Source organism: Rutidosis leptorrhynchoides, chromosome 5 (assembly GCF_046630445.1).
Source record: "Rutidosis leptorrhynchoides isolate AG116_Rl617_1_P2 chromosome 5, CSIRO_AGI_Rlap_v1, whole genome shotgun sequence".
Lineage (NCBI taxonomy): Eukaryota > Viridiplantae > Streptophyta > Magnoliopsida > Asterales > Asteraceae > Rutidosis > Rutidosis leptorrhynchoides.
Window position 1 is genome coordinate 302,139,111 of NC_092337.1, and position 27,370 is coordinate 302,166,480.

General features: G+C 32.4%; 1 non-coding gene across 1 annotated transcript; it reads left to right on the top strand.

Moving 5' to 3' along the window:
- The first annotated feature begins 24,519 nt into the window (after positions 1-24,519).
- Positions 24,520-24,626, top strand: LOC139850924 (small nucleolar RNA R71). Its single transcript, XR_011760298.1, has one exon. It is a non-coding gene; the product is annotated as a small nucleolar RNA R71 (small nucleolar RNA).
- Positions 24,627-27,370: the final 2,744 nt, after the last annotated feature.

Here is a 27,370-nt window from a genome sequence, read left to right on the forward strand (position 1 = left end):
ACATAACACTTTCCACGTCTCGAATTTAAAGAAATGTTTTGCTAAAGAAGATCTCACTATTCCGTTAGATGAAATCCAAATCAACGAAAAACTTCAATTCATCGAAGAACCCGTCGAAATAATGGATCGTGAGGTTAAAAGACTTAAGCAAAACAAGATACCAATTGTTAAGGTTCGATGGAATGCTCATAGAGGACCCGAGTTTATATATATTAATTGAGATTGATATTTACATGATTAAATGTTTCCAACATGTTAAGCAATCAAACTTGTTAAGACTTGATTAATTGAAATATGTTTCATATAGACAATTGACCACCCAAGTTGACCGGTGATTCACGAACGTTAAAACTTGTAAAAACTATATGATGACATATAATGGGTATATATATAGTTAACATGATACTATGATAAGTAAACATATCATTAAGTATATTAACAATGAACTACATATGTAAAAACAAGACTACTAACTTAATGATTTTTAAACGAGACATATATGTAACGATTATCGTTGTAAAGACATTTAATGTATATATATCATATTAAGAGATATTCATACATGATAATATCATGATAATATAATAATTTAAAATCTCATTTGATATTATAAACATTGGGTTAACAACATTTAACAAGATCGTTAACCTAAAGGTTTCAAAACAACACTTACATGTAACGACTAACGATGACTTAACGACTCAGTTAAAATGTATATACATGTAGTGTTTTAATATGTATTTATACACTTTTGAAAGACTTCAATACACTTATCAAAATACTTCTACTTAACAAAAATGCTTACAATTACATCCTCGTTCAGTTTCATCAACAATTCTACTCGTATGCACCCGTATTCGTACTCGTACAATACACAGCTTTTAGATGTATGTACTATTGGTATATACACTCCAATGATCAGCTCTTAGCAGCCCATGTGAGTCACCTAACACATGTGGGAACCATCATTTGGCAACTAGCATGAAATATCTCATAAAATTACAAAAATATGAGTAATCATTCATGACTTATTTACATGAAAACAAAATTACATATCCTTTATAATTAAAAACTATGATAAACTTTGATTTAAAAGTTGTTATTCTGAGAAAATGATTTTTATTATGAACATGAAACTATATCCAAAAATTATGGTTAAACTCAAAGTGGAAGTATGTTTTCTAAAATGGTCATCTAGACGTCGTTCTTTCGACTGAAATGACTACCTTTACAAAAATGACTTGTAACTTATTTTTCTGACTATAAACCTATACTTTTTCTGTTTAGATTCATAAAATAGAGTTCAATATGAAACCATAGCAATTTGATTCACTCAAAACGGATTTAAAATGAAGAAGTTATGGGTAAAACAAGATTGGATAATTTTTCTCATTTTAGCTACGTGAAAATTGGTAACAAATCTATTCCAACCATAACTTAATCAACTTGTATTGTATATTATGTAATCTTGAGATACCATAGACACGTATACAATGTTTCGACCTATCATGTCGACACATCTATATATATTTCGGAACAACCATAGACACTCTATATGTGAATGTTGGAGTTAGCTATACAGGGTTGAGGTTGATTCCAAAATATATATAGTTTGAGTTGTGATCAATACTGAGATACGTATACACTGGGTCGTGGATTGATTCAAGATAATATTTATCGATTTATTTCTGTACATCTAACTGTGGACAACTAGTTGTAGGTTACTAACGAGGACAGCTGACTTAATAAACTTAAAACATCAAAATATATTAAAAGTGTTGTAAATATATTTTGAACATACTTTGATATATATGTATATATTGTTATAGGTTTGTGAATCAACCAGTGACCAAGTCTTACTTCCCGACGAAGTAAAAATCTGTGAAAGTGAGTTATAGTCCCATTTTTAAAATCTAATATTTTTGGGATGAGAATACATGCAGGTTTTATAAATGATTTACAAAATAGACACAAGTACGTGAAACTACATTCTATGGTTGAATTATCGAAATCGAATATGTCCCTTTTTATTAAGTCTGGTAATCTAAGAATTAGGGAACAGACACCCTAATTGACGCGAATCCTAAAGATAGATCTATTGGGCCTAACAAACCCCATCCAAAGTACCGGATGCTTTAGTACTTCGAAATTTATATCATATCCGAAGGGTGTCCCGGAATGATGGGGATATTCTTATATATGCATCTTGTTAATGTCGGTTACCAGGTGTTCACCATATGAATGATTTTTATCTCTATGTATGGGATGTGTATTGAAATATGAAATCTTGTGGTCTATTGTTACGATTTGATATATATAGGTTAAACCTATAACTCACCAACATTTTTGTTGACGTTTAAAGCATGTTTATTCTCAGGTGAATATTAAGAGCTTCCGCTGTTGCATACTAAAATAAGGACAAGATTTGGAGTCCATGCTTGTATGATATTGTGTAAAAACTGCATTCAAGAAACTGATTTCGATGTAACATATTTGTATTGTAAACCATTATGTAATGGTCGTGTGTAAACAGGATATTTTAGATTATCATTATTTGATAATCTACGTAAAGCTTTTTAAACCTTTATTTATGAAATAAAGGTTATGGTTTGTTTTAAAAATGAATGCAGTCTTTGAAAAACGTCTCATATAGAGGTCAAAACCTCGCAACGAAATCAATTAATATGGAACGTTTTTAATCAATAAGAACGGGACATTTCAACGTAGACTCCTTTACCAACATACATCGAGATCCAAAACACTCGATCTCAAGGGTTCTATCCCACCCGTCGAACCTCATGGTTCATCAACTCCAATTACAAAAGCGAACACGCGCTTAACAACTGAACACCAAAGCCCATTCCCAAGGCTTGGTAGAACATTTCTCAATACTAAGGAATGCTTGGTTACACCAAGTCTTACACCCTTCGCCCATTAATCAAAACGTCACCATAGGGTACTTCCATTAGGAATGTCACCCATAACAATAACATGCAAAACACTATGCAACCCACAAACCCGAACGCATCGACACATAAATAAATATTCAAAGGGCATATTTATTAAAATGAAACGTACCTCAACGTCTCCTTGCGGCATTCATCGCCGCCAACTCGGGACAATCCGGCTTGCGATGTCCCTCTTTATGACAATAGTAGCTCATTCCGTCATCACTATTCGGCATTGTGTATTCCCACAACTTGTGGCCCCTAACACCACAATTGAAACATCTAGGCGCACGAGAACTCGTCGAACCTTTCTCCACATTACCCATACTCGCACCTGCGCCCTTAGTTTTCTTACTTGGAGCACCATACTAATCAACCCTTCTCTTATTTGAAAGCTCCCTAGCTTTCGATCACGAATGTGATTCGAAACCCCTAGCCATGTTAAATAACTCCGCAAACGAGTTCACTTGGCCAACGCTAATTTTGCCCTGCAACTCATCATTCAAAGTCCGATAGAAATCTTCCATCAACATCCGATCATTCCCAATATACTCCGGGCAAAAACGAGCCTTCGACATAAAGGTCGTCTTTAGAGTATTCAAGTCCATCGACCCTTGTTGCAAATTTCGCAACTCATTTCGCATCTCCGACAAATTGGCTAAAGTCCGGAACTCCTCGAAGAATTCCCTCTTAAACTCGTCTCATGATAACGCCATAAATAGTTCACCACCGACAAGATCAATCTTACCATCCAACCAATCCTTTGCTCTACCCCGCAACAAGCTAGTAGCGAGCCTTGTCCTCTTCTCGGGAGGACATTCAATCGTGCGAAAACACCCTTCGACATTGATAAGGCTAAAAAGGAACATATATTTCATAGAAATATCCCTCCTAAATAATAGGTTTTCATATGTAATTGTATTATATTTTCATTGTAATTGTTTAAATAAATAAGTGCGAAGACAAAAGGCGAAAACGAAGATTTGAAGACAAAAACGTCCAAAAAGCTCAAATGTACAAGATACAATCCAAGTGGTTCAATTTAATGATGAGAAACGTCTCAAAATGACAAGAGTACAAGTTACAAAACGCAAAGTACATGATATTAAATTGTACGCAAGGACGTTCAAAAATCCAGAACCGGGACATGAGTCTACTATCAACGCCCGACGCAACGGACTAAAAATTACAAGTCTACTATGCACAAGAATATAATATAATATATAAATAATTATATTAATTATTTATATATAAATTATGTCGACAAGGAAGGTTCCAAAATTATGTGAGCTGGATTTTCAAACTCCACGACTCGCGGAGTTTGCAGGCTTAAAACTCCACGACTCGCGGATCTGTCAGAAATCAAAACGCCTATAAAAGGCCATGCATTCTGCCTAGTAAAAATATAAAAAATAATAATAATAATACTCTGTAATAAATAATAAATAAATATATATAATATATATATATATATATATATATATATATATATATATATATAGTATAGGGTAGTTTTATATTAGATTAGTTCGGGTTATGCAAAGGTTATTTTACTGGTTTTTGAAGTCGAAATTCTGTCCGTGTAACACTACGCGATAAATACTCAATGTAAGTTATGTTCTCCTTTTTAAATTAATGTCTCGTACTTAAGTTATTATTATGCTTATTTAATACCGAAGTAATCATGATGATGGGCTAAAAATATTAAAATTGGGTAATTGGGCTTTGTACCATAATTGGGGTTTGGATAAAAGAACGACACTTGTGGAAATTAGACTATGGGCTATTAATGGGTTTTATATTAACTAAACAATACCTTGTTAATTTAATATACAAACTTATAATTTGACGTATTTATATATAACCACATACGCTTGACTGGGTACGGTGGGCGGGATATCTATAAATACCAATAATTATTCATTTTACCGGACACGGAACTGGATTAATAGTTAATAGACTTGTTGAAACAGGGGTGAATTACATTCAAGGGTAATTGGTGTAATTGTTAACAAAGTAGTAAAACCTTGGTTTACACGCAGTCGATAACCTGGTGTATTCATTAAACAAAGTATTAAAACCTTGTTACAATTCGAATCCCCAATTAGTTGGAATATTTGACTTCGGGAATAAGAATAATTTGACGAAGGCTTTCGCTCTTTATATTTATGACTGATGGACTATTATGGACAAATCCGTATGGACATATTAAATAATCCAGGACAAAGGACAATTAAACCATGGGCATAAAACTAAAATCAACACGTCAAACATCATGATTATGGAAGTTTAAATAAGCATAATTCCTTTATTTTCATATTTAATTGCACTTCTAATTATTGCACTTTTATTTATTGTTATTGTATTTAATTGCACTTTTAATTATCGTACTTTTTAATTATCGCACTTTTATTTATCGAAATTTCATTATCGTTATTTATTTTATGTTTTAAATTAAGTTATATTTATTTTACATTCGGTTTTAACTGCGACTAAAGTTTTAAAATCGACAAACCGGTCATTAAATGGTAAAAACCCCCTTTTATATATTATTAATATAATATATTTTGTACAAATATAATTGTTTAAAAATATAGTGTGCAATAAGCCCGCTCCCTGTGGAACGAACCGGACTTACTAAAAACTACACTACTGTACGATTAGGTACACTACCTATAGTGTTGTAGCAAGGTTTAGGTATATCCCATTTGTAAATAAATAATTAAAACTTGTGTAATTTGTAACGTATTTCGTAGTAAAATATAGTACTATCACGTACCCCCACGCTACCACATCAAGTTTTTGGCGCCGCTGCCGGGGACTTTGGCGAAAAGCTATATTTTTAATTTATTTTTGTATTAATATATTTATATATATTTTTAGAAAAATAATATAAAATTTAAAAAAAAAACACGTTTTTCAAACTCCACGACTCGCGGAGTTTGCAGGCTTAAAACTCCACGACTCGCGGAGCCACCCTGACAGGCGCACCCAGGAACCCTACTTCGCATTTATTACGGAATAATATTAATTATTATTATTTTAAAACCCTAATTAGGTTTAATTAATTTAATATTTAATTTTTAGTTTTAATTAAATTTGTAATAATTACTTTTAATTAGTTTTATTATATATAAAAATTAATACTTTTATAAAATAAAAATATAAAAATAATATTTTTATAAAAATTGTACTTTTTACAACTTTAAGTTTATTTTTATATTTTGTATTTTTTTAGTGTAATATTTGTATCTTTATTGTTCGTAGCTAGTTTTAAGTTCTAGTATTTTGCCGTAGCTTATTTTTATTTTTAGATTTTTAGGCTTTGCCGTTAGATCCCTTAAGTGCTATTTCTTTAGACTAAGATTTAGGTGCTTTAGAATTTTGCGACGATTTTAAAATTTTAGTGCCTTTTAAGTCACGACTCGCTACTTTCTTATTTTTATTTTTCGACTTTTTCGACGCGCATTCTTTTTCTTTCTTATTTCTCGACGCTTTAGTTTTTAGGACTTAGAAATTTTCTCTATTTCTTATCTAATATCTTAAACGGAAAGAAAAATTATTTATGTGGTTAAATTAATGGACGTTGACAATTTTCTGCTTCGTAGTAATAGTTGGATTTGTTAGTGGCTGAGTTGTGAGCTTCCGATTTAAAGGGTTCTGGCTCCTTGCTGCATCTTTTGGCTATTCGAAACGTGGGCAAAAGCAGAAAAGTCTATTAATTGGACAACTTATATAAGTTTTTCTATTTTTATAACTAATAGGATAATTAGTAAATGCACCACATTGTAGCTAAAATTTGGCCATCGCAATAAAATGGAAAATTTTGAAAACAAGGCTATGGAAACTCTTTTTGATATCCAAAATCAATTAAATCAATACTCTCAAACGGAAGTTGATGAAAATTCATTCGGTCAATCTTGGATCACGAATGACGAAACAATTACTGGTTGTGAAATCTGTGGAGATTATCACTCAACATGAGAATGTTATTATTACGTTCCTATGGAAAATTACGCACCCACGGAACCTGAATGGAATGATTATGAAGAATACAATTCAAATTGGGATTATTCCCAAGAATATTTCCAAACTCAACAACCAGTAGACGAGGAAAATTACGTGTCTGAAAATTTATTAGACAATATGAAAATCAAACTCGAAGAACTCAATGCTCAAAATGAACAAATGAGAGAGTTTGTAAACCGGCAAGCTGAAACTCTATCAGACTACACACCTGTTGATCTGAGGAGTCGTGTGCAAGAAAATCTCATATCATCGAATTTTGATGAATTCGAGAGCTCCGAAATCACCAACTATCCCGATGATACTTTTTATTCAGTCTTACCAATTTCACAACATATCGACACATTAGCCTCTACCGACAAAATCATCGATCCATCAATAGATAAAGAAGAAGTAAGGGTGACAAATTGGTACTCTTGGGAATACGATAACTTTGAAAATTTTACCCCCGAGGCCAAACCGAACTTCACCATTCCACAACCTTCCAACCCAATATTCTCAATAGACGAGTCATCCACCGGAAATGAACTACGAGCTGTAATAGATAATGACACCTCTAATTTCACCCAATTGGGTAATAGAGGTGAAAACTTTGATCCTGAGAATAAAAGGAAGGAAAAATTAGGAATTGTCCACCCTATAGAAATAAGTATGTCGGTGTATATCGATCCATTTGACCAAAAACCAGAAAAGAGACATATCCATTTACTAAAAGCTACACTTAAAAAAGAATTAAGTAGTGACAATCGGGCAAGTCTAAACTTTAAACCCATTGATATATTATACACCACCCGAGATGTAAATAACTGGCTCACTACTCTAATTCATGGAACTCATTCTACCGACTTCACATGTCTTCAGCTAAGTGTGGGGAAGTCTAACCCCACTTAATGTTAAATTCGGGGTTCGGGTTAGTGCATAACTCGTTAATAAAAATGCATGATAATTTAGGGTAAAATACGTATATTCAAAGATTAGCAAACAGTTCAGAAAAGTAACCGTTTTTGAAGAAAAATATGTGTGATAAAACAAGAAGGAATGAACGATGAGGCGCACCATCTATCATTTGACGAGCTTTGTAATTACAAACTGGGTAATTTCAATCACTTTTCTACACTAATCACCCTCATGAATTTATAATTAGAGTCTGATTTCATGCAAATGAGGGCATTGCATGATCTCAAGTGTGGGGAAGGGTTATAAATTCTCTCGGTTTTATACGCCAAATTTTATTAAAATTTGAAAAAATTTCAACTAAATGAATTTAAAATCATGTTTATATATATTTATGAACGGTGAAAATTAGGTGTTAATACCGAAATTATCGTTACCTCGGAAAGGACATAAATTGAGAAACACCCTAAAACGCTTGAATTTATTTATTTAAGAATAAAAAGGCAAAGAAAGAAACTAAGTGTGGGGAGAATGTACCTAGTTATTTAATTAAAAACTATCTAGCACATGTTTCTGTAAAGTTTATTGCAGGTGCTTTTGTTTTGGACTAAATTAACTATTTTACCCGATGAAAGAAAAGAAAAGATGGATCTACACGATGAATCAATTCCATCATTAAAAGGAAGTAAAGTCTTCCGAAAAAGACACGCGCTTCTTGATTTAGGTCAAGAAGTTGTCGTCCAGACCAGCTGTAGGTTGACAAAAAATCTAGAAAAGTCATCACTAAAATCAGCAGGAAATCAACGGACCTCAGCATCAAACAGGGTCGCCAAGTGGTCAGATTTATCCTAACCATGAGAAGGATCTATCTCGTACAATGGGGGGACACCGTGCAAATTAGCTTGATAAGACTAATGAATCAGATCCCCAGAAAGGATAATCTCCTTAAAGAGTAAAAATCAGCTTTTGAGCCTGATATTACTCAATCCTTGAGATTGACCTTAAAGATTGAGAATTACAAACTCATGAAATTCAATGATATCTAAACTCGAGCTTGAACGAGAAAATATTTTGATCAAAATTACAAACCGATTTGTTTTCTGAAAACCTATTTTCAATGCGTTCATTACCATTGAACGTAAAATCCTAGGAATTCACCTGGAATTCATTAGGTCACCTGAACCAAACCGGGTGTCAACCGTAAGAACGGTGGTTGCATAGCATGGTCGGAGACAGGACCTTGTGCCAGACCGAAAAAATTATAGGATGATCTTACTATTGCTCCTACAAAGGATAGTACTAGCATCCAACATGATATAGACCATAATCAAAAGCAAGTCACGGGATATTGCCTTAACAGTTGCTTGTTCATCGCTTTTCTTTACAACCGGACGGTAGTTTACCGAAAGGTAATATATGGAGCAAGTAAATTGGATGTGTTGCTTTCCTAATACAAGGATAGCAAGTGGGTGACACAAAACCATAAGTTTTGAGCTAAAATTTTTAAATCTGAAACCCACAAAACCCACAAAAATATTTTGCAACACCGGTGAAGGGTTATTCCGGAAAACTTATCTAGGGTAAAAGCTAGATTAAATTTTCAAAAAGATCAAATATTTTCAAAAAGATCCAATTTCCTTAAGGATCTACATTTTCATAGTCATGTGGGACTGTAAACCGCCTTTCAAATGTGCACTTTGCTTTGGAAACCGAAAGTAAATCGGCTATTTGATTGCAAGTGTCGTTGACCTAAACCCGAGGCAAATGTAGATGACACACCCACCTTTAACCATCGTTACTATCATTGTTTATACCGCTATATCAAAATCACTGATGTACAAAGTGTGAGAATAAAAAAGTGATTCGAGTGAAGTGTGATTTTATTTCAAGTTATGTATTGCTTGAGGACAAGCAACGCTCAAGTGTGGGGATATTTGATAAGGCTAAAAAGAAACATATATTTCATAGCAATATCCCTCCTAAATAATAGGTTTTCATATGTAATTGTATTATATTTTCATTGTAATTGTTTAAATAAATAAGTGCGAAGACAAAAGGCGAAAACGAAGATTTGAAGACAAAAACGTCCAAAAAGCTCAAATGTACAAGATACAATCCAAGTGGTTCAATTTATTGATGAGAAACGTCTCAAAATGACAAGAGTACAAGTTACAAAACGCAAAGTACATGATATTAAATTGTACGCAAGGACGTTCGAAAATTCGGAACCGGGACATGAGTCTACTATCAACGCCCGACGCAACGGACTAAAAATTACAAGTCTACTATGCACAAGAATAGAATATAATATATAAATAATTATATTAATTATTTATATTTTATATTTATATATAAATTATGTCGACAAGCAAGGTTCCAAAATTATGTGAGCTGGATTTTCAAACTCCACGACTCGCAGAGTTTGCAGGCTTAAAACTCCACGACTCGCGGAGCTGTCAGAAATCAAAACGCCTATAAAAGGCCATGCATTCTGCTGAGTAAAAATATAAAAAATAATAATAATAATACTCTGTAATAAATAATAAATAAATAAATATATGTATATAAATATATGTATGTATATATATATATATATATATATATATATATATATATATATATATATATATATATATATATATATAGGGTAGTTTTATATTAGATTAGTTCGGGTTATGTAAAGGTTATTTTACTGGTTTTTGAAGTCGAAATTCTGTCCGTGTAACACTACGCGATAAATACTCAATGTAAGTTATGTTCTCCTTTTTAAATTAATGTCTCGTACTTAAGTTATTATTATGCTTATTTAATACCAAAGTAATCATGATGTTGGGCTAAAAATATTAAAATTGGGTAATTGGGCTTTGTACCATAATTGGGGTTTGGATAAAAGAACGACACTTGTGAAAATTAGACTATGGGCTATTAATGGGTTTTATATTAACTAAACAATACCTTGTTAATTTAATATACAAACTTATAATTTGACGTATTTATATATAACCACATACGCTTGACTGGGTACGGTGGGCGGGATATCTATAAATACCAATAATTATTCATTTTACCGGACACGGAACTGGATTAATAGTTAATAGACTTGTTGAAATAGGGGTGAATGACATTCAAGGGTAATTGGTGTAATTGTTAACAAAGTAGTAAAACCTTGGTTTACACACAGTCGATAACCTGGTGTATTCATTAAACAAAGTATTAAAACCTTGTTACAATTTGAATCCCCAATTAGTTAGAATATTTGACTTCGGGAATAAGAATAATTTGACGAAGGCTTTCGCTCTTTATATTTATGACTGATGGACTATTATGGACAAATCCGTATGGACATATTAAATAATCCAGGACAAAGGACAATTAACCCATGGGCATAAAACTAAAATCAACACGTCAAACATCATGATTATGGAAGTTTAAATAAGCATAATTCCTTTATTTTCATATTTAATTGCACTTCTAATTATTGCACTTTTATTTATTGTTATTGTATTTAATTGCACTTTTAATTATCGTACTTTTTAATTATCGCACTTTTATTTATCGAAATTTCATTATCGTTATTTATTTTACGTTTTAAATTAAGTTATATTTATTTTACATTCGGTTTTAACTGCGACTAAAGTTTTAAAATCGACAAACCGGTCATTAAACGGTAAAAACCCCCTTTTATATATTATTAATATAATATATTTTGTACAAATATAATTGTTTAAAAATATAGTGTGCAATAAGCCCGCTCCCTGTGGAACGAACCGGACTTACTAAAAACTACACTACTGTACGATTAGGTACACTGCCTATAGTGTTGTAGCAAGGTTTAGGTATATCCCATTTGTAAATAAATAATTAAAACTTGTGTAATTTGTAACGTATTTCGTAGTAAAATATAGTACTATCACGTACCCCCACGCTACCACATCAGACATCCGAGATCCAAGTGGTGCTTACCAAGAGATCCGGTTTCCCATTGTACATCGAAGGTTTAGTTCTCATGAAACTCTTAAGACACCGCTCCATTTCACTATGATGTGTGCAGCGGGGTGTACTTGATAGTACTATATTTTACTACGAAATATGATACAAATTACACAAGTTTTAATTATTTATTTACAAATGGGATATACCTAAACCTTATTACAACACTATAGGCAGTGTACCTAATCGTACAGTAGTGTAGTTTTTAGTAAGTCCGGTTCGTTCCACAGGGAATCTTTTTCACAAAGCTTAATGCTATATTAGTTTTATTTTATAAAAATATAAATATATATATAAGTAATATTATTATTATTAAGGGGGGTTTTTACCGTTTAATGACCGGTTTGTCGATTTTAAAAACTTTAGTTGCAGTTAAAACAAAATGTAAAATATTAAATAAATAAAAGACTTAATTTAAAGCGTAAAGTAAATAACGATAATGAAATTGCGATAAATAAAAGTGCGATAAAATAAACTTGCGATAATTAAAAAGTACGATAATTAAAAGTGCAATTAAGTACAATAACAATAAAAGTGCGATAATTAGAAGTGCAATTAAATATAAAATAAAGGAAATTAAATATGAAATAAAAGAATTATGTTTATTTAAACTTCCGTAATCATGATGTTTGACGTGTTGATTTTAGTTTTATGCCCATGGGTTAATTGTCCTTTGTCCTGGATTATTTAATATGTGCGTCTAGTTTTTATCCATAACAGTCCATCAGTCATAAATATAAAGTGCAAGTGTCCTCGTCAAATTATCCTTATACCCGAAGTTAAATATTCCAACTAATTGGGGACTTAAACTGTAACAAGGTTTTATTACTTTGTTTAATAATTACACCAGGATGTCGACTGAGTGTAACCCAAGGTTTTAATACTTTATTATCAATTATGCCAAGTGTCCTTGTACATAATTTCACCCCTATTTTAATAATTCTAGTGACTATTAATCCATTCCCGTGTCCGGTTAAATGAACGATTATTTGTACATATAAATACCCTGCCCATCGTGTCCGATCGAGTGTATATGATTATTTATAGGGACGTCCAATTGTAAATCTTTATATTAACATTAACAAACTATCATTTAGTTAAACAAATATAAGGCCCATTAATAGCCCATTGTCTAATTTCCACAAGTGTCGTTCTTTTGTCCAAACCCCAATTATGGTACAAAGCCCAATTACCCAATTTTAGTAATTAGCCCAACATCATGATTACTTTGTTTTAAATAAGCATAATAATAACTTAGCTACGAGACATTAAATTAAAAAGGTTGAACATAACTTACAATGATTAAAAATAGCGTAGCGTTACACGGACAGAATTTTGACTTACACCCTTACAATATTCGCTAACATACACTTATTATTAGAATTAAAATTAAAATTAAAATTAAAATTAAAATATAAATATAAATATTTACGTATAGATATAGAGAGATTGATATTTTTGGATATATTTTTCGTCGAACTGCGAATTTGAGTCCAGGTGAACTCCGCGAGTCGCGTAATTTTTTGCCTTCAAACTCCGCAACTCGCGAAGTTTGAAATTACAGCTCACCCAGCTTTGGCTCTTTGTTTGCCGACGATTTATAAATATATTATAATATATATATTAATTTTAAGAATTAATTATATATTATATTATATTTATATACATAGTTAACTTGTAATTTTTAGTCCGTTGCGTCGAGTGTTGAGAGTTGACTCTGGTCCCGGTTCCGAATTTTCGAACGTCCTTGCGTACAATTTAATATCTTGTACTTTGCGTTTTGAATCTTGTACTCTTGCAATTTTGAGACGTTTCTTATTGATAATTGGAACCTTTTTGATTGTCTTTTGTACTTTTGAGCTTTTTGGTCGTTTGCGTCTTCAATTCGTCAAATCTGTCTTTTGTCTTCATCTTTTTATTATTTAAACGAGAATCACTTGTAAATAGGACAATTGCAACTAAAAGCTTGTCTTTCTTGAGGAATAATGCTATGAAATATATGTTCGTTTTTAGCATTATCAAATATTCCCACACTTGAGCGTTGCTTGTCCTCAAGCAATATAGTCTTGAAATACTAGAATCACTTCTTTATTCTTCACACTTTGTACATCAGTGATTTCTATACGGCGGTATAAACAATGGTAGTAGCGATATGGTTTACAGTCCCACATGACTATAAAATTTAGATCCATTAAGGAAATTGGATCTTTATGAAAACATTTGATCTTTTGAAAATTAAATCTAGTTTTTTACCCTAGATAAGTTTTCCGGAATAACCCTTCACCGGTGTTTGCAAAATATTTTTATGGGTTGTGTGGGTTTCAGATTTGAAAATTTTAGCTCAACACTTGTGGTTTTGTGTTATCCACTTGCTAACCTTGTATTAGGAAAGAAACACGTCCAGTTCACTTGTCCCGTATATTACCTTTCGATAAACTACCGTCCGGTTGTAAAGGAAAGCGTTGAACAAGCAACTATTAAGGCAATGTTCCCTGACATGCTTTTAATTATGGTCTATAATGTGTCGGACGCAATTACTATCCTTGGTAGGAGCAATAGTAAAGCTCACCCTTATAATTTTTTTGGTCTGGCACAAGGTCTTGTCTTTGACCATGCTATGCAACCACCGTTCTTACGATTGACACCTGATTTGGTTCAGATGACCTAATGAATTCTAGGTGAATTCCTAGGATTTTACGTTCAATGGTAATGAACGCATTGAAAATGGGTTTTCAGAAAACAAATCGGTTTGTAATTTGATCAAAATATTTTTCTCGTTCAAGCTCGAGTTTAGATATCATTGAATTCCATGAGTTTGAATTCTCAATCTTTAAGGTCAATCTCAAGGATTGAGTAATATCAGGCTTATAAGCTGATTTTTAATCTTTAAGGAGATTATCCTTTCTGGGGATCTGATTCATTAGTCTTATCAAGCTAATTTGCACGGTGCCCCCCATTGTATGAGATAAATCCTTCTCATGGTTAGGATAAATCTGACCACTTGGCGACCCTGTTTTATGTTGAGGTCCGTGGATTTCCTGCTGATTTTAGAGATGACTTTTCTAGATTTTTCATCAACCTACAGCTGGTCTGGACGACAACTTCCTGACCTAAATCAAGAAGTGCGTTTCTTTTTCGGAAGACTTTACTTCCTTTTAATGATGGAATTGATTCATCGTGTAGATCCATCTCTTCTTTTCTTTCTTCGGGTTAAACAGTTTAGTTTAGTCCAAAGCAAAAGTATTTTCAGTTATTTGTTACAGAAATATGTGACATATGTTTAAAATAACTTAGTAAATTTTCCCACACTTGGCTTTTATTTTCCTTTTTATTGTCCTTTATTCCATTTTAAATGAATTCTATCATTTTGGTTTGTTTCTCAATTTATGTCCTTTCCAAGGTAACAATAATTTCGGTGTTAACACCTAGTTTTATCGTTCATAAATATGTATAAACATGATTTTGAGTTCATTTAATTAAAATTTTTTACTAGAATTGGGTAGTCAGTATATAAGACTAGGGCTGTTCTTTATTATCAGAGAGCACTAGATTCTAATACAACTACTACTTTACTAGTATTTTTAATGGTAACCAAGTGTTTAAGATAAAAATTTTTAAAATCCGAAAGAATTTAACCCCTTCCCACACTTAAGATCTTGCAATGCCCTCATTTGCAAGAAATCAGTAACAATTTAAATTATTGAGGGTGATTAGCGTAGAAATGATTAAATTTTACCAAAGTTTCCAAACATATTGTTGTTTGTGTTGAATGATAAATGGTGCACATCATTTGTTCATTCCGTCTTGTTGTTATTTCACATATATTTTGCATCTTGTCGTCAAAATTAGTTGCTTTTGCTGAACTTAATGCCAGTCTTTGAAAATGCATTGTTTTATCCTGTTGTATACATAAGATAAACTGCAAACATATATACATATTCTTGAAGTTTGGTATATTACCTCACATTCAAAAATTATTAAAATCTAATAATAAAAGTTAGAATATTATAAAAACTAATACAGTTCCAACATAAGTATTAAATGTATCAACATTACAAATAATAAAATAAATAAAACTAAGTACACTACGGATGATACTGATATCAGTAGGGGTTCCATGCATAACCGTATGTGTTATAGAATGCTTCGGCTGGGTTATATGTAGGATACGGTGGTTGGATCTCTATAGACCAGGGAGGAAATACGGGCGATGGAGTAGGAATATAGTTTCTACCTACATGTTGGCAATGAGCTATGATTTGGTTTTGATGAACTTGCCAATCTTCAAATGCTCGATGTCTAGCATTTTCATACTCTTGTGAAGCTATAAACCTTTGCATTTCTGTCATTTCATTTCCCCCTCCCATATTTTCTGGCTGTTGGTTTCTCTCAACATGTGGATGTCTACCATGGTATTGTACTGCGGCGTTATTTTGCCTCTTCAAAACCTTCGCACCATGGTATACATTTAAACCTATTGTATCGCGGGGTTCTGATTCTTCGACTAATAATTCCCCCGACTTATATCCACACCGAGATATTCAGCAATCAAAGTAATAAATATACCACCTCCTATTATGCTATGCGGTCTCATCCCCCTAACCATAGCTGATAAATAATAACCCACACAATAAGGTATACTTACAGCGCTTTGTGGGTCTCGAATACACATGTGGTAAAACAAATCCTGTTCATTTACCTTTTCCTTATTCTTACCTATTTGTGTAATCGAATTAGCTAAAAACCTATGAATTACTCTTAACTCTGCTCTATCTATATCCAAATAAGAGTAATTTTCCCCTTTAAATCGGTGATGGCTAGTCATTTGACTCCATACACCATGCGTATCAAAATTTTCATCAATTTTTCTACCGTTCAATATCAACCCTCTACAATCAGCAGATGCTAACTCCTCAGGCGTATATATACGTAAGGCCTGAGCCATGTCTAGTAGAGACATGTGGCGCATCGAACCTTCTAACAAAAATCTAATAAAAGATCGATCGGTTAAACTAGCTACCCGATCATTTATTTCTATACTACACAATAATTCTTCACACCATACTTTATATACAGGTCTACGCATGCTGAATAATCGTACCCAATCATTAAAAGTAGAATTACCATACCTCTGTGTAAGTAATTCTCTAATTGGTCCGGCCAATTCTACAGCTTCTAATGGTTCCCATTCTATTACCCTAGGTACTTCAACAACTTTAGAATGAAGAGTATGCAAGCCCCTTTGGTATTTTGGATAATCTATCCAACGTCTGTCAAATCTCAAGTTCGAGTGCAACTCTTCCAAGTGCATATCTGAAAATGTCATAACTGGATGAGGTATATCTTGTTTATAATAGCTATCAACATCCTGTTGTTCCGCATTCTCAGGAGGAGCATTGCGAGCTTGGGATGAAGATTCACCCCTTTCAGTCTGTAAAACACATCAAACACAATTTTTGTGCATCCAAATATGCATTAGTGTCAGCAAAATCATCAATCAAAATAATTACAATGACATGTTCAATTTATATCAAACTTAAGCTCATTTTCATATTTTTATCAAATCTACACTTTTTCAAATAAGCATATACGAAAATGTTCGCCAAGTTCATAAGCATTCAACTCAAATAACATGTTAAAATAATCATTACTAGCAATTAAACAAGTTTCAAATGGCATTATCTCTTAAAAATCAAGTTCATGAATTTTATACTTGAAAAAGTCCACTTTAATTCTCAAAATCATGTTTAGGCTCAAAGTTTGGATCATTTAACTACCTAAATATGTTACACTACTTAATTTAGCAACAATTCATGACAAAAATCGGCCATAACCTGTTTATATAAAAAAAAAACCCCAAATTGCTCAAGAACACAAACCCTAGATTACTCAAAATTTGAAGTTTAAGGCTTCTAATCATGTTAAATAGCATTAATCTAGGTTATACAAGCATAATACACAAGCAATTTAAGCATAATTACACTAAAAAGCATCAAAATCGAATTGGGTATAAAATTGCTCAAGAACACTAATTTTCGGATTAAATGGTGTTTAGGTGTATAAATTTACCGTTTTTCTTGAGTAATTCCTTGATAGCATCCTTCTCAACATGATTTTAGTAAAAAATGTGATGATTTTCGGTGAAAAAATTCGATTTTGTGATGTGTTTGTGCGTGTTTTTCGCAGTATTTTTGAGTTGGGTTTTGTGGACTGATCTGTTCGTTCAGCTTTTTATTTTTTCTGGATTTTGCAAGCTCCGCGACTTGCGGTGTTTGTGTTCTTCAAACTCCGCGAGTCGCGACCGCATTTTTTTTAATAAGCCTTAACTTATAAAACAAATATAAAATAAATTTAAAATTTTGTTTTCCTTTGTTTTAGGACGAGGTCGTTTCGGATCGATGTCCTAGTCCGTCCCTCGACAAAATTTTAAAATTTGTCTTTTTGTAGCGATTGTTTTAAAAGCTAAGATTTTTGGGTTTTTTAAATGTTTTTGGCATACTTTAAGTCAATAAGATTAAAAATAATGATAATAAAAGTTCTCGTCCCTCCCTCGGGTAAAGCAATTTCGGTTCAAAGACCTAGTCATCAACTTACGACGAATTTTAAAAATCATATTTTTAACTTAGCGAAATAAAGTAAATTTTTGTTTTTAAATTCATATCAAACTTAAATTTAAAATGCATAAAATTTTAAATTCACACCAAACTTAATTAAAAATTTATATTATAAATTCACACCAAACTTAATTAAAAATTTATATTATAAATTCACACCAAACTTATATTTAATTTTGTTGTTATACATACAAACTTATATTAAAAATATTAAAAATTTTCAAATATTGACAAACTTAAATATATTGTTCTTACAAAGTTCACAATATTAATTTAAGATTTATATATTAATTTTAAAAACATGGTAAAAATAAAATTAAAAATCTTTTTGGCTTTTATCCCACTTTAATCAATCAAATATTATCAAAAATATGCGCCCCTCTTTTCGGTAAAGTAATTTCGGTTCCATGACCTAATTTAACTCATGACGAATTTTTGAAATATTTTGGGTTGATTAATTAAAGATATTTATACCTTAAGAATAAACGTTAAATTTCGCAGTGATGTAATAAATTTTTGTATGATATCAATAATTTCGGTCGCCAAACCTAATTTTATTGAATACCAATTTAATACTTTATAGCGAACAAATTAGCGTTTATTATCAAAAGGTTAAAAATGAAAATAAAAAATAAAATCTGTACAGACGTACCTGTGAGATAGTATTCTTAGTGATATGACCTATCCCATTCATAAGATAGTTGGTTTAATTGATTTTCCATGGCTACATAGGCGTAACCTCGAGCATTCAGTGTTTTTTCTTCTAAACATATGAACGGTCCGTCTCTGCATAAAGTAACAAATTCGGTGTTTGAATAGGTTTGATTATTTAAACGTTTACCTCCATGTGACCATTTTCCGCATTTGTGACATCTTTCTAGGTGTCGTGCTCTTCTTTTCGCTGCAGATTTTGATTTTCCTTTACCAAATTGTAACTTATTATCTTCGCATCTGGATTCTTTTCTTACTCCGTCCAATCTTTCTCTGATTACTGATACTATTTCACTCGGAAGTGTGTCATTATTACGTTTAGTGATCAAAGCGTGTAGCATTAGACCATGGTTTAGTTCACAGGCAGTCTTCATTTCGTAAAAACCTAAAAAAAAATAAAAATTCAGAATGGGGGGAGAAGACTAGTTCTTTAGGGTCTGCTAGGGAAAGACCATTCGGGTTCCATTTTCGAGAACTACACGAAAACAGAAAATCTAACTCTAACAGAAATACATATTATCCTTTAAAAGACTTGATTCTCCCCACACTTAGTTAGCTGTGGTATCAAAATTGTGATTAACTTCATTGTCAACTTCCATTGAACTATCTATGTAATGTTTAACTCTGTGACCATTAACCTTAAATTCAATCCCATTTGAATTTATTAATTCTATCGTTCCGTATGGGAAAACTCTTTTGACTATGAATGGTCTAGACCATCTTGATTTCAATTTTCCAGGAAATAGCTTGAATCGTGAATTGAAAAGAAGAACTCTGTCTCCTTCTTTAAATTCTTTTAAACTTCTGATTCTTTTATCATGCCATTTCTTCGTTCTTTCCTTATAGATTAACGAATTTTCGTATGCTTCATGTCTTAATTCTTCTAATTCGTTTAGTTGACTTTATCATAGACGTCCGGCTTCATGTAAATCAAGATTACATGTCTTCAAAGCCCAAAATGCTTTGTGTTCAATTTCTACTGGAAGATGACATGCTTTTCCATAAACGAGTCTAAAAGGTGTGGTTCCAATTGGAGTTTTGTAGGCTGTTCTAAAAGCCAGAGTGCATCCTCCAATTTAATGGACCATTCCTTCAGATTTGATCCTACGGTTTTTTCTAGAATACGTTTTAAAGCTCGGTTGGTATTTTCAACTTGTCCACTTGTTTGTGGATGATAAGCAGTGGAGATTTTATGAGTTACTCCATATCTTTTAAGAACTTTCTCAAGTTGATTATTACAGAAATGAGTTCCCCGATCACTTATTAAAGCTTTCGGTGTTCCAAACCTTGCAAAAAGACGTTTTAAAAAGTTGACTACAAGTCGTGCATCGTTAGTTGGGAGAGCTTGTGCTTCCGCCCATTTAGATACATAATCAATGGCTACGAGAATATAGAGATTATTATGAGATTTTGGAAATGGACCCATAAAGTCAATACCCCAAATGTCAAATACTTCACATACTTGAATGACATTTTGTGGCATTTCATCACGTTGACTTATTTTTTCGGCCCTTTGACAAGCATCACAGGATTTGCAAAGAAGGTGTGCGTCTTTGTAAATTGTAGGCCAATAGAATCCAGCATCATAAAATTTTCTTGCTGTTAGTTGAGGCCCATAGTGCCCTCCTGTTGGTCCTGTGTGACAATGGTTTAAAATTTTACTAGCTTCATCTCCGAATACACATCGGCGTGTTATTTCATCTGGACAACTTTTAAACAGATGTGGATCTTCCCAGAAATAGTGTTTTATATCACTGAAGAATTTCTTTCGTTTTTGGTACGATAATCCTTTTTCAAGGAATCCACATACTAAATAGTTTGCATAGTCTGCAAACCATGGAATTTCATTATAATCTATCTTCAATAGATATTCATCAGGAAAGTTGTCTTGTATGGCCGATTCATTTAGAACTTCTAATTCGGGATTTTCAAGACGAGAAAGATGATCAGCGACGAGATTTTTTGCTCCTCTTTTATCTCGGATTTCAATATCGAACTCTTGTAAGAGTAAGATCCAACGGATTAATCTTGGTTTGGCATCTTGTTTCGAAAATATGTATCTAAGAGCAGAATGGTCGGTATAGACCACCGTTTTTGCTAGAACGAGATATGAACGAAATTTATCAAAAGCAAAGACAATAGCAAGGAGTTCTTTTTCAGTAGTTGTGTAATTCGTTTGTGCTCCTTGTAACGTCTTACTAGCATAATATATAGGTTGAAATCGTTTTTCAATCCTTTGTCCTAAAACGGCTCCCATTGCAAAATCACTTGCATCGCACATTAGTTCAAACGGTAGATTCCAATTTGGTGTTATCATGATCGGCGCATTAGTAAGTTTCTCTATAAGAATATTAAAAGATTTGATGCATTCATCTGAAAAGATGAATGGAGCATCCTTTTCTAGGAGTTTATTCATAGTAGTGGCAATTTTAGAAAAATCTTTTATGAAACGTCAGTAAAAACTGGCATGCCCTAGAAAACTCCTAACTCCTCTAACATTGGTGGGATGTGGAAGTTTAGCAATTACATCTACTTTAGCTCTATCCACTTCAATTCCTTCTTTTGAAATTTTATGTCAAAGAACGATGCCTTCTTTAACCATGAAATGACATTTCTCCCAATTAAGAACTAGATTTGATTGTTCGCATCTAATAAGCATTCGTTCAAGATTAGCTAGACATGATTCAAAAGTATCACCGAAGACTGAAAAGTCATCCATGAAAACTTCCATGCATTCTTCTATCATGTCGTGAAAAATCGCCATCATGCACCTTTGAAAGGTTGCAGGGGCGTTGCAAAGTCCAAATGGCATGCGTTTGTAAGCAAAAGTACCATAAGGGCACATGAACGTGGTTTTTTCTTGATCTTCGGGTGCTACTGGAATTTGAAAATATCCGGAAAATCCATCAAGAAAACAATAGTAACTGTTTCCGGCTAATCTTTCCAACATTTGATCAATAAAAGGTAAGGGAAACTGATCTTTTCTGGTGGCGTCATTTAATTTTCTATAATCAATACACACACGCCATCCTGTTACAGTCCTAGTAGGAATAAGCTCATTTTTTTCATTTGTAATGACAATCATGCCACCCTTCTTAGGCACGCATTGAACTGGGCTTACCCATGGACTATCAGAAATTGGATAAATTAAACCTGCATCTAGCAGTTTAATAATTTCGTTTTTAACTACATCTTGCATATTCGGATTTAGTCTTCATTGGCGTTGCACATATGTTTTATGACCTTCTTCCATAAGGATTTTATGTGTGCAATACGAAGGACTTATTCCTTTAATATCATGAATCTTCCATGCAATGGCTGGTTTATGAGCTTTCAACACAGAAATGAGTTGTGATTTCTCATTTTCAGTAAGAGAAGACGATATTATTACAGGTAATTCAGATTCACCATGTAAATAAGCGTATTCCAAATGGTTTGGAAGTGGCTTTAACTCTAATTTCGGTGGTTCTTCTATCGATGATTTATATCGATATCTGTCTTCTTCTTTTAGCATTTGAATTTCTTCTGTTGTTGGTTCATATCCATTAGCCATTAGTGTAGCTAACATTTCAGCTTCATCAATTGGTTCATTACCTTTTCCTAAAGAACATTCTCCTGTTCCTTGTAATTCTGGAAATTCTTCTAACAATTCTGCATGTGAATCTATAGTTTGAATATAATAACATGTATCATTTGCAGATTGCGGTTGTTGCATTGCTCTATCAACTGAAAAGTTAACACTCTCGTCCTCTATACTTAGGTTCAATTTCTTACCGAACACGTCTATCATTGCTTTAGTCGTGTTTAAGAATGGTCTTCCTAATATGAGAGGAACTTGAGAATCTTCTTCCATGTCTAGAACAACAAAATCTACTGGAAATAATAAAGTACCAACTTTAACTAACATGTTCTCCATTATCCCTCTAGGATATTTTATTGATCGATCGGCTAGTTGTATACTTATTCTGGTTGGTTTCAATTCTCCAAGGTCTAGTTTAGTGTATAGTGAATACGGCATTAAATTTATACTAGCACCTAAGTCTGCCAATGCTTCTATTGAACTAAGACTACCCAGAAAACATGGAATTGTGAAACTTCCTGGATCAGATAGTTTTTCTGGTATCTTATTCAACAGCACTGCTGAACAATTAGCATTCATAGTAACGGCCGAGAGTTCTTCCATTTTCTTTCTATTTGAGATTAGATCTTTCAAGAATTTAGCATATCTAGGCATTCCTGAAATCACATCAATGAAAGGAAGATTTATATTTATCTGTTTAAACATATCCATGAATTTGGATTGCTCGGCTTCAAGTTTCTCTTTTTTCATTTTACTCGGGTAAGGAAGTGGTGGTTGGTATGGTTTAACATAAGGTTTAGCCTTAACTGTGTTATCTTCATTAACCTTTTCAACTACCGGTTTTTTTTCCTTATCTTGTTCAGGTTGTAGTTCTTGTGGAGTAGGAATAGCTTCATCAGAATTTTCAGGTATTTCAGGTGGTTTAAGTGTTGTACCACTTCTTGTGGTAATAGCTTTAGCTGTTTCATTCCGGGGGTTAGCATTTGTATCACTAGGTAAACTTCCCGGTTTTCTCTCTCCTATTAACCTTGCTAGGTTACTTACTTCTTGTTCCAAGTTTTGAATAGAAGCTTGTTGATTTCTAAATGCTTGAGCATTTTGTTCATTAGTTTGTTTCTGAGATGTGAAAAACTGCGTTTGAGTTTCAACTAGCTTCGTCATCATATCTTCTAAATTCGGCTTTTTATCATCGGTTTGTGGTTTGTTTTGAAAATTAGGTCTTTGCTGGTTGTAAGTATTATTGGATACTTGTTGATTGCTAGGACCTTGTTGGTTGTTGTATGGAATATTTCGATTATAATTCTGGTTTTGATTGTAGATCGGTCTTGGCGGTTGATAATTATTCTGATAATTATTTCCAGGCCTTTGGTTTAGATATGAAACATTCTCTCTTTGTTCCATTGTTAATTCAATACTGAGACAATCTTTTGTCAAATGTGGTCCTCCACACTGCTCACAACTAATTCGTATTGAGTGGATATCTTTAGTCATCTTTTCCATTCGTCTCTCAACAGCATCTATCTTTGCGGTAATGGAATCTAAGTCATGGCTAGAATCGGCTCTAGCTGCTTTAGATGATCTAACGATATCTTTTTCTTAGTGCCACTCATGTGAGTGGGAAGCAGTGTTATCAATAATTTTGTAAGCATCAGTTTTGGTTTTCTTCATAATAGAACCACCAGCTGCTATATCGATGTCTTTCCTTGTAGTGATGTCGCATCCTTGGTAGAATATTTGTACTATTTGACAGGTGTCTAAACCATGTTGCGGACATCCTCTTAATAATTTTTCAAATCTTGTCCACGCCTCATATAGATTTTCATTCGGCTTCTGTGTGAACGTAACAATTTCTCCTTGAAGTCTTACGGCTTTAGATGCCAGAAAGAATTGTTTAAGAAAATTTTCAACTAAAACGTCCCATGTATCAATCGCCCCTTCAGGTAACGATTCCAACCAATCTTTGGCTTCTTCCTTTAAAGTCCAGGGAAATAACATGAGATATATCTGTTCATCCTCAACTTCTCTTATTTTAAATAGTGTGCAGATCCTATTAAAGGTACGAAGATGTTCATTTGGATCTTCCTTCGGCGCACCACTAAATTGGCATTGATTAGTCACCATGTGTAGAATTTGTCCTTTGATTTCATAATCTGGCGCATTAATGTCTGGATGAGTAATTGCGTGACCTTGGCCAGCGCGTTTAGCTCTCATTCGGTCTTCCATACTTAAAGGTTCCAGATTCTCCATAATTGAATTTGTTGAATCGGAATCACTAGAGGATTCTGATTTAATGGTTCGTTCCTCAACAATCTCTGTTTGAATGATTGGTGGTTCCGGAGGAAAAATTAATGGTTCAGGATCTACGAATTATCCCTGAATATTCTCCGGATTCTCAATTGTGAGGTCGGGTTCAAAAAATGGATTATCGGAAATTTGAATTGGAGTACTTGGTCGACTGGATGACGATTCTAAAGGAAAATCAACGGCGGTAATATTTGCTAGATGTCTTGATCTAGTTACAGGTGGTGAACGTACAAAAGGTGGTGAACGTCTTGCTCGGTGCATTCACTGAATATCCTATTAGTTTTTAAAAGGAAAGAAAAATTATATAAGTTATCCAATTAATAGACTTTTCTGATTTTGCCCACGTTTCGAATAGCCAAAAGATGCAGCAGAGGGGCAGGATTCGTTTGGTCTCAATATAATTGAGGACTGTTTGGCTCCAATAACCCGGTCCACGTACAAATCCAACTATTACTACGAACCAGAAAATTTTGATGTCTATCAATTTAACCACTTAAAATAAATTTTCGTAATTTTAAGAAATTTAGATAAGAAGTAGAATAAAAATCTATGTTCTAAAAACTAGAATAGCGAGAAATAAGAAAGAAAAAGAGCTCGTCGAAAAAGGTCGAAAAAGAAAAAAAAATTGAAAAAGGCGTCGAAAAATGAAAGAAAAAGAGAATGACTATAAAACTTAAAAACACTCGACTAACCCAACCTTATTACTATCACTAACTTAAAATTATAATCGCAAATTGAGATTACTAATTGGAATGATAATTGATACATAGGTAAAAGGAGTCTAAAAATATTAAAGCTTACAAGTAAAACTATATCCCAAATGGCAATATCTTAAAAAGGTACTAAAACTTAAAAAGGTGTCGCAAAATTCTAAAGCACTTAAATCTTAGTCTAAAGAAAAAGCACTTAAGGGATTTTACGACAAAGCCTAAAAATCTAGAAATAAAAATAACTATGGCAAAAACTTATGTTTAAAACTAAAAACTAGCGAAAAACACAAATATTACGCTAAAACAATTAAAAAGGGACAAAATATAAAAATATACTAAAAGTTGTAAAAAGTACAATTTTTATAAAAATATTATTTATTTATTAAAACTATTAATTTTACAACTTAATTAAACTAAATAAACTAAATATACAAATTAAATAAATAAACTAAACTTAATAATAAATTAACAAAACTAATTAGGGTTTAATTAAAAATTAATAATAATAATTACTCCGTAATAAATGCTGATTAGGGTTCTGTCAGGCGCGTCAGGGAGAACTCTGCGAGTTACGGCTCCACCTGGCAACCAACTTCGCAAGTCGCGGAGATCGAAATTTCAGATGACAGGCTGCTTCGTTTCAGTTTTAATTATTATTTTTTTTAATTTAATTAATATATTTATATAATTTAAATAAGACTTATCTTAAAAAACTAAAATAGAAATAAAATACTTTATAATTTTATAAATAAAAATCTTAAAACTAGATTTATATATATATATATATATATATATATATATATATTTTTCGGTTTTTTTTATGTTTTAATAAAAACAAAATATTTAAATAAAACTTATATTTTTTTATAAAATAAAAATAAAGAAACTTTATAAAACTTAAATATTTAACAAACTCTTAAAAATATTTATATTTTTGTTTTCTTTTTATGTTTTCGAATATTTAAAATGTATTTTTACAAAAGCAAAATAAAAATAAAAATCTTTTTTTTCTTTATATTAGCGTTGCGCTTCCGGCTTTTAAGCTAGAAATTGAGTTCCCCGGCAGCGTCGCCAAAAATACTTGATAGTTAAAGCTAAGGGGTATAAAATACTATTAAATTTTACAAGAAAATACTATTAAATACGATACAATTTTACACAAGATATTTAATTATTTATTTACAAATGGGATATACCTAAACCTTGCTACAACACTATAGGCAGTGTACCTAATCGTACAGTAGTGTAGTTTTTAGTAAGTCCGGTTCGTTCCACAGGGAATCTTTTTCACAAAGCTTAACGCTATATTAGTTTTATTTTATAAAAATACAAATATATATAAGTAATATTATTATTATTAAGGGGGGTTTTTACCGTTTAATGACCGGTTTGTCGATTTTAAAAACTTTAGTTGCAGTTAAAACAAAATGTAAAATATTAAATAAATAAAAGACTTAATTTAAAGCGTAAAGTAAATAACGATAATGAAATTGTGATAAATAAAAGTGCGATAAAATAAACTTGCGATAATTAAAAAGTACGATAATTAAAAGTGCAATTAAGTACAATAACAATAAAAGTGTGATAATTAGA